The sequence below is a fragment of the Triticum dicoccoides genome, chromosome 6B (assembly GCF_002162155.2).
Source record: "Triticum dicoccoides isolate Atlit2015 ecotype Zavitan chromosome 6B, WEW_v2.0, whole genome shotgun sequence".
In the NCBI taxonomy this organism is placed as follows: Eukaryota; Viridiplantae; Streptophyta; class Magnoliopsida; order Poales; family Poaceae; genus Triticum; species Triticum dicoccoides.
Genome location: NC_041391.1, coordinates 173324330 through 173331600, shown reverse-complemented (window position 1 = coordinate 173331600; position 7271 = coordinate 173324330). Strand labels below are relative to the sequence as shown.

At 47.6% G+C, this 7271-nt stretch overlaps 1 long non-coding RNA gene and 1 pseudogene across 1 annotated transcript; both read left to right on the top strand.

The window, feature by feature from the left end:
* Window positions 1-6: 6 nt before the first annotated feature.
* LOC119324532 lies at window positions 7-499 on the top strand. Its single transcript, XR_005157008.1, has 2 exons — window positions 7-176; window positions 286-499. It is a non-coding gene; the product is annotated as an uncharacterized LOC119324532 (long non-coding RNA).
* Window positions 500-2704: 2205 nt separating this feature from the next.
* On the top strand, window positions 2705-2843 carry LOC119327070 (annotated as a pseudogene).
* The last annotated feature ends 4428 nt before the right edge of the window (window positions 2844-7271 follow it).

Below are 7271 nucleotides of genomic sequence, written 5' to 3'. Positions count from 1 at the left end.
TCCTCGTGCATCTCACCTGGGCGGCTGGGCCACCGGATCCCTGCACGCACAAACCTAGCTCCAAGCAGCTGCTGCACGGTGGGGAATGGCAGAGGCTGAAGGCGCACGGCCCATGAAGCTAGTGCAGGTTGAGCCTTCCCTTCCACAGGAATTCCTCTCCCTCCATGGATTACCAGGTAGGGTTATTTCCGCCCTTTTTTTTCTCTCCTTTCCAAATCTCTGTACTTGCTCCATAGTTTTTCGTTTTTCCCCACCTATGAGTTTGATTTCTTAGTTCTGATTCAGATTTTCAGGAATTACTGGAGCAACCAATGGACATGAAACACCCAAGAAGGTGACACTAGGTGGATCAGGAACTTACATTTTATTTTGTACTCTGTTTGTATTCCATTTAATTCTGACTTTTCCTTTTTCTTTTCTGAATATACGATGCTTAGAGGAAGTGCATTGTATGATATTATATGAGAATAAAGTGCCATAACAGTGCAGGTTAGATTCTCTTTTTTGTGTTGTTGATTTATGGTAGATTGGGAATGCATAAGTACAAACTGAATAACTTTACTTCGTTCGCTTTTACATAGAAGAATTAGTGCTAGCAAATTCAAAATTAATTTGCAATGGCCTAGATGAAGGTGCAGGATAACTTATAATTGATTGGGTGAGTGTCAGATATAGTGTCCTACATTTGTGTTTTTTGAAACCGTGTCCTCTTCCTTATCTTGGTGGCGCCTGTGGCAGAAGGGGAGAGGGGGGCAGCAGACGTTCCTGCGGTCCTTTGCTGTCTGTGCGTCCATGGAAGATGGTTGCCCTGTCGTTCGTCGCTGACGGGAGTGCGCTGCCGCTCCTCTGGCTTGCCGCTCTTCCGCATCGGATTCTTCATGTTTCTTCTCTTGGAGGGGGGGCTCGGTAGGGATGGTCGTCTGCTGCATCCACGCCGGCCGTGTTGCCTTCTTCTACTCCGCAGCAGGTTGTATTTCCTCTTCTCTTTGTCTTGGTTGCAGTTGGTTCTCTTCATCTTCCTCCATTGAGGCAGGCTACAGGTTCCAATCCCCTCAACTTTTCACTCTCTCCCAAATCGTTGATGTCGCGTCCTTCGATCCCGGCTGCCTCCAGCAGGTTGCCGTCCGTGCCGTCTCCCTCGCTGCTGTGTCCATCCGCCGCCCTCCTCCAGCCCCGCCCCCCCTCCTGTCGCACCCCATCTGCTCAAAGTCCCTCCCTCAGAATTGGCGGGTGAGAGTTTTGTACTTTGATTCATGCCGAAGTTTGGTCAACTCGGATATGAACCATGGTGGCGGTCAATTTTGTCCGCTGATCCAAGCATCATCTTACGCATGGCTGATTGCAAGGTGAGAATACATACTTTTTTCATGATCTTTTGATGAGTGGTTGTTTGTCAATCATGCAGAAAGTGTATACTCAAAGAAACAAAAATGCCAAAGTGACCTTTAGTCCCTTGATTTAACAAAAGTGTATGAATGCTTGACTGTGTATTATCTATGTGAAGTAAACTGATCGGTAACTAAATGAAGTCGATTTTCTCGATATTGCAACCTGTGGAAGAAAAGTGCAGTTATTCGCTGTTATTTGGATACATATAGTACACATATTATTATAGTCTACTATTGCCAATTGAAAATATGACATTATAGTCTACTATTAAGATGGTGATTGTTCTACTTCTAAATATGAGTATTGATATACTCCTGAAGTGTATAGTTGTTTCGAAGATTGAAGATAGGATATCAGAGTTCTATTCCAAAAGGAATCGTTTGTCTCTACAGGACTACTATTTTGTAATTCTATGTAATGTGTGTTGGCTGTTTACGTTCATAGTGTTTCAGAGTATTCAGGGTTTGAAGTATGGGGCAAACCATTGTGGTCATTACTGTTAAACATGCCAATGTGCACCAATGTGCACCGTGCCAATGTGCACCGCACCCACACCTCTCTTCTGTTGAGTTGTTTTGATATAGATTAGCTTGGTAGTTAGGTAGTAGGATTCTCTCTTATCTCTACCTAGTTGTAACCGATTATATCTCTTGTTCTCCAAGTCTCAATCTCTGTAACAACTCAATGTATGCGCTGTATCAGGGAGGTGCGCCCCTGCTTATTTACCATGAACCCGTCGCCTCCAACGAGGTAAGACGTTTTCGCAATCGCACATGGTAATCAGAGCCCTTCCTCTCTCAATCTAGCTAGCTATCCCGATTGCATCTAGTGCATAGCCATGTCTTCATCCGGCGCCTCCCAACCTAGCCTCAACGGCCAGGTCACCGAGAAGCTCAACCGCACGAACTACGTGCTCTGGCGCACGCAGGTCACACCCCACCTGCGGGGCGCCGGTGTCTTCGGCTACGTCGACGGCACCTCGCCGGAACCGGCCAGACTCCACGTCACCAAGGACAAAGACGGCAAGGAGACTTCTACGCCCAACCCTCTCCACCCTCTTTGGGTCAGGGAGGACCAACAAGTGCTCGGCTACCTGCTGAGTACTCTCTCCAAGGAGGTTCTGGTCGTGGTCACCGCGATCACCACGGCGCGTGAACTTTGGGTGGCATTGGCGGGCATGTTCTCGTCCCACTCCCTCAGCCGCGTCAACAACATCCGCACTGCGCTCATCAATGCGCAGAAGGGCAACCAGTCGGTCGTCGCCTACTTCGCCTCTCTACGCGGCCTTGCTGATGAACTCGCCGCCGCCGGGAAACCCATCCAGGATGACGAGTTGATCTCGTACATTCTCCATGGGCTCGACATCGACTACCAGCCGCTCGTCTCCGCCCTCGACGCCCGCGTCACGCCCGTCACGCTTGATGAGCTATATGCCATGCTGAGTAACTTCGATCAGCGCATGGCCTAGTTTCATGGCTCCGCCGGCGGCTTCAAGTCCTCGGCCAACGCTGCATCTCGCGGTCGTGGCGGTGGCGCTCGCTCCCGTGGCTCTCCTCGCACCAAAGGGCGTCCCGGAGGCACCAGCAGCGGTGGTGGCTCCTCCAACCCCAAATCTCGTCGCGGCGGCAGCTCCACCAGGTCTCGTCCGGATGCCCCTCGCTGTCAGATCTGCGGCAAGCTTGGGCACACGGCCAAAGACTGCTGGTACCGCTACGATGAAGATGACGATGACTCCCAAGATGAGGACAAAGTTGCTGCAGCTGCGGACGGCTCCTACGGCATCGACACAAACTGGTATGTCGACAGTGGTGCTACCAATCACATCACAAACGAGCTCCAGAAGGTCACTATGAAGGAGAAGTACCGCGGAAAAGATCAAATCTACACTGCCAACGGTGAAGGTATGAGGATCAGTCATGTTGGTCACTCGTTTTTTAGTACCCCTCGCCGTAAAATTTATCTAAAGAAAATTTTGCATGTTCCTAGTGCCGACAAGAATCTACTTTCTATTCATAGAATTGCCATTGACAATCATGTCTTCCTTGAATTTCATCCTTTCTTTTTCTTGATCAAGGACCAGGCCACGAAGAAAATACTCTATCGAGGTAGATGCGTTTGAGGCCTCTATCCATTGCTTCCGGAGCATCCAAGATTCAATAAAAGAGCCTATGGTGTTGCCAAACTTTCGTCAACACGGTGGCATGATCGACTAGGACATGTTGTTTTCTCTTTAGTTGAAAAATTACTTAGGAAAAATAAGCTCCCGTATGTTGGTGAGCGTGATCTTGAAATCATTTGTGATTTTTGTCAGCAAGCAAAAAGTCATCAGTTACCTTACCCTATATCTACTAGTGTTTCTACCAATCCTTTGCAATTAATCTTTTCTGATGTTTGGGGTCCTGCCCCTAGTTCTGTTGGTAGACACACTTATTACGTAAGCTTCATCGATGGCTACAGCAAATTTTCATGGATCTATCTCCTCAACAGAAGATCCGATGTCTTTCAAGTTTTCAAAAACTTCCAAGCTCTAGTTGAAAGAAAATTTGATCGTAAGATCATTGCAGTCCAATCGGACTGGGGAGGGGAGTACGAAAAACTCAACTCCTTTTTCCAAACCCTTGGCATATCCCATCACGTGTCATGCCCGCATGCCCATCAACAGAATGGCTCAGCTGAACGCAAGCACAGACATATAGTTGAGGTTGGCTTAGCCCTCCTCGCTGGTGCATCCATGCCGCTCAAATTTTGGGATGAGGCTTTTCTCACTGCCGTTCATATCATCGACATGCTTCCTAGTCGTGTTATCAACAATGAAACTCCCCTAGAACGTCTCCTTCACACAAAACCCGACTACAAATCTCTTCGTGTCTTTGGATGTGCCTGTTGGCCCAACCTTCGCCCATACAACAAACGCAAGCTTATGTTTCGCTCAAAACAATGTGTTTTCTTAGGGTATAGTGCTCAACACAAAGGAGTTAAATGCCTAGATGTCTCCACCGGTCGCGTCTACATCTCCAGGGATGTCGTTTTTGATGAAACGAAGTTTCCCTTCGCTGAACTCCATCCAAATGCCGGCACCCTTCTTCGTGAGGAAATTCTACTCCTCCCTCCTCATCTCTCCGGCATTGATCAAGGGGGACTAAATTATGATGATCAACCACTGACACATCCTCTTACTAATGGCACTTTTGAGTTTTGTGATGAAACAGGAGAAACCAGAGAAAACAATGAAGAAAACGGTGAAAAAAATGTCTCCTCCGAACGACATCTCATGTGTCGCGAGACGGGAGGCAGATCCGCCTCGGGATCCGTTCGGCAGGCGCAACAGATCAGATCCTCCTCGGGATCCGCGGGCGCAGACGCGCCAGCATCCCGCTCCGTGCCAACCGGCTCTAGGCGCGCCACGCGGTCGCCTCCCATCGGTCGAGGCGCACCTCCAACACCGCTCCAATCCGCGCCTGACACGCGGCCCCTTGCGACGGGTCTGGGCGACGCGCGATTCGGCGCCCACCCACGGTGCTACGCACGCCGCGCCCCGGTTTGCCCGACCGAGGTGGGGCCAGGAGTAGATGCGGCCACGGCGCCCCGTGCCGGTGCTGACTCCAGCGGACGAGACCAACCAATACGCATGCGCCCCGAGGCTGATACGCCATCATGCAGCAATGATGAGCTGCCTCCTTCACCAGGATCTTCTGCGGCTGCTGCTCAGGATTCCACGTCGCTTTCTGCCACAGAAGATCCCTGCCCTGCAGGTTCGGATTCGGCTGCAGCGGTCGGAGAATCCCTCTCAGGATCGGCAACTGCAACTCCTGTTCAGCCCATAGGATCTTTTGCGGCCAATCTACAGATCACCTCATCACCACGTCGCACACGGCTTCAAAAAGGGGTAATACAACCTGTTGATTACAAGCATATAACTAAATATGGCATGATTTGTTCCACAGGCGAACCAGGTGAACCAAACACACTTGAACAAGCTCTTGGTGCTGAACGGTGGCAGAAGGCAATGAATGAAGAGTTTATTGCACTAAAGAAAAATAATACATGGCACATGGTTCCTCCACAACAAGGTAAAAACTTGATTGATTGCAAGTGGGTATTTCGAATCAAAAGAAAGTCTGATGGCACTATTGATCGATACAAAGCTAGACTAGTTGCAAAAGGCTTCAAGCAACGGTACGGTATAGACTATGAAGATACGTTTAGCCCAGTTGTAAAAGCTGCAACTATTCGTCTTGTCCTGTCTATTGCTGTTTCCAGGGGCTGGAGTCTCAGACAACTTGACGTACAGAACGCGTTCCTCCATGGTGTTCTGGAAGAGGAAGTGTACATGAAGCAACCTCCTGGGTTTGAAAGTAAAAGCAACCCATCTCATGTGTGCAAACTTGATAAGGCATTATATGGTCTAAAGCAAGCTCCACGGGCTTGGTATTCTCGTCTTTGTCACAAAATGCAAACTCTTGGCTTTGTTCCTTCAAAGTCTGACACCTCACTGTTTATTTACAACAAGTCCAACACATGCATATTTGTCCTCATATATGTTGATGATATCATTGTGACAAGTTCATCTGATGAAGCAATCACAGGACTGTTAAAAGACTTGGGGGCAGACTTTGCTCTAAAGGATCTTGGAGACTTGCATTACTTCCTTGGAATTGAGGTGAAGAAACACAAGGATGGACTTCATCTCTCTCAGGAAAAGTATGCCACTGACCTAGTCAAGAAGGCTGGTCTGCAAGGTTGTAAACCTACATCCACTCCATTATCCATCTCAGAGAAACTATCTCTTACAGAAGGTACACTCTTGAGTCAAGAAGACAGCACAAAATACAGAAGCTTGGTAGGAGCACTTCAATATCTCACTCTAACCAGACCTGATATTTCTTTTGCTGTCAATAAAGTCTGTCAGTTTCTTCATGCACCCACTACTGTTCATTTGACTGCTGCAAAACGTATAGTAAGATATGTCAAGAATACTTTGAGTGTTGGTCTCAGTTTCAGCAAATCATCTTCCACACTTGTCAGTGCCTTCTCTGACTCTGATTGGGCAGGATGCTTAGATGACAGGCGTTCAACTGGTGGTTTTGCAATATTTTTTGGGCCTAACTTGATCTCCTGGTGTGCTAGAAAACAAGCAACAGTTTCTAGATCAAGTACAGAGGCAGAATACAAGGCACTAGCAAATGCCATAGCTGAAATTATTTGGGTGCAATCCATGCTTAAGGAACTTGGTGTGAAAAGTAAGCAAGCTCCCTGTTTATGGTGTGACAATCTTGGTGCCACCTATCTGTCTGCCAACCCTGTGTTTCATGCAAGAACAAAACATATTGAGATAGATTTTCATTTTGTCCGAGAAAGGGTTGCTCAAAAACAGCTTGACATTCGGTTTATACACTCCAGAGATCAGGTTGCAGATGGGTTCACAAAGCCATTACCAACAAGGAGTTTTGAAGCCTTTAGATATAATCTCAACTTGATGAAGTTGTGATTAAGGGAGGGTGTTAAACATGCCAATGTGCACCAATGTGCACCGTGCCAATGTGCACCGCACCCGCACCTCTCTTCTGTTGAGTTATTTTGATATAGATTAGCTTGGTAGTTAGGTAGTAGGATTCTTTCTTATCTCTACCTAGTTGTAACCGATTCTATCTCTTCTTCTCCAAGTCTCAATCTCTGTAACAACTCAATGTATGCGCTGTATCAGGGAGGTGCGTCCCTGCTTATTTAACATGAACCCGTCGCCTCCAACGAGGTAAGACGTTTCCGCAATCGCACAATTACAAGTATGAAACCAACGACATTGTGGTGGCAACAGGCTTATAACCATTTATGTTTTGTAGTTAATCAATGTACATGATGTTAAACTTCTGGATCTTGTGCTA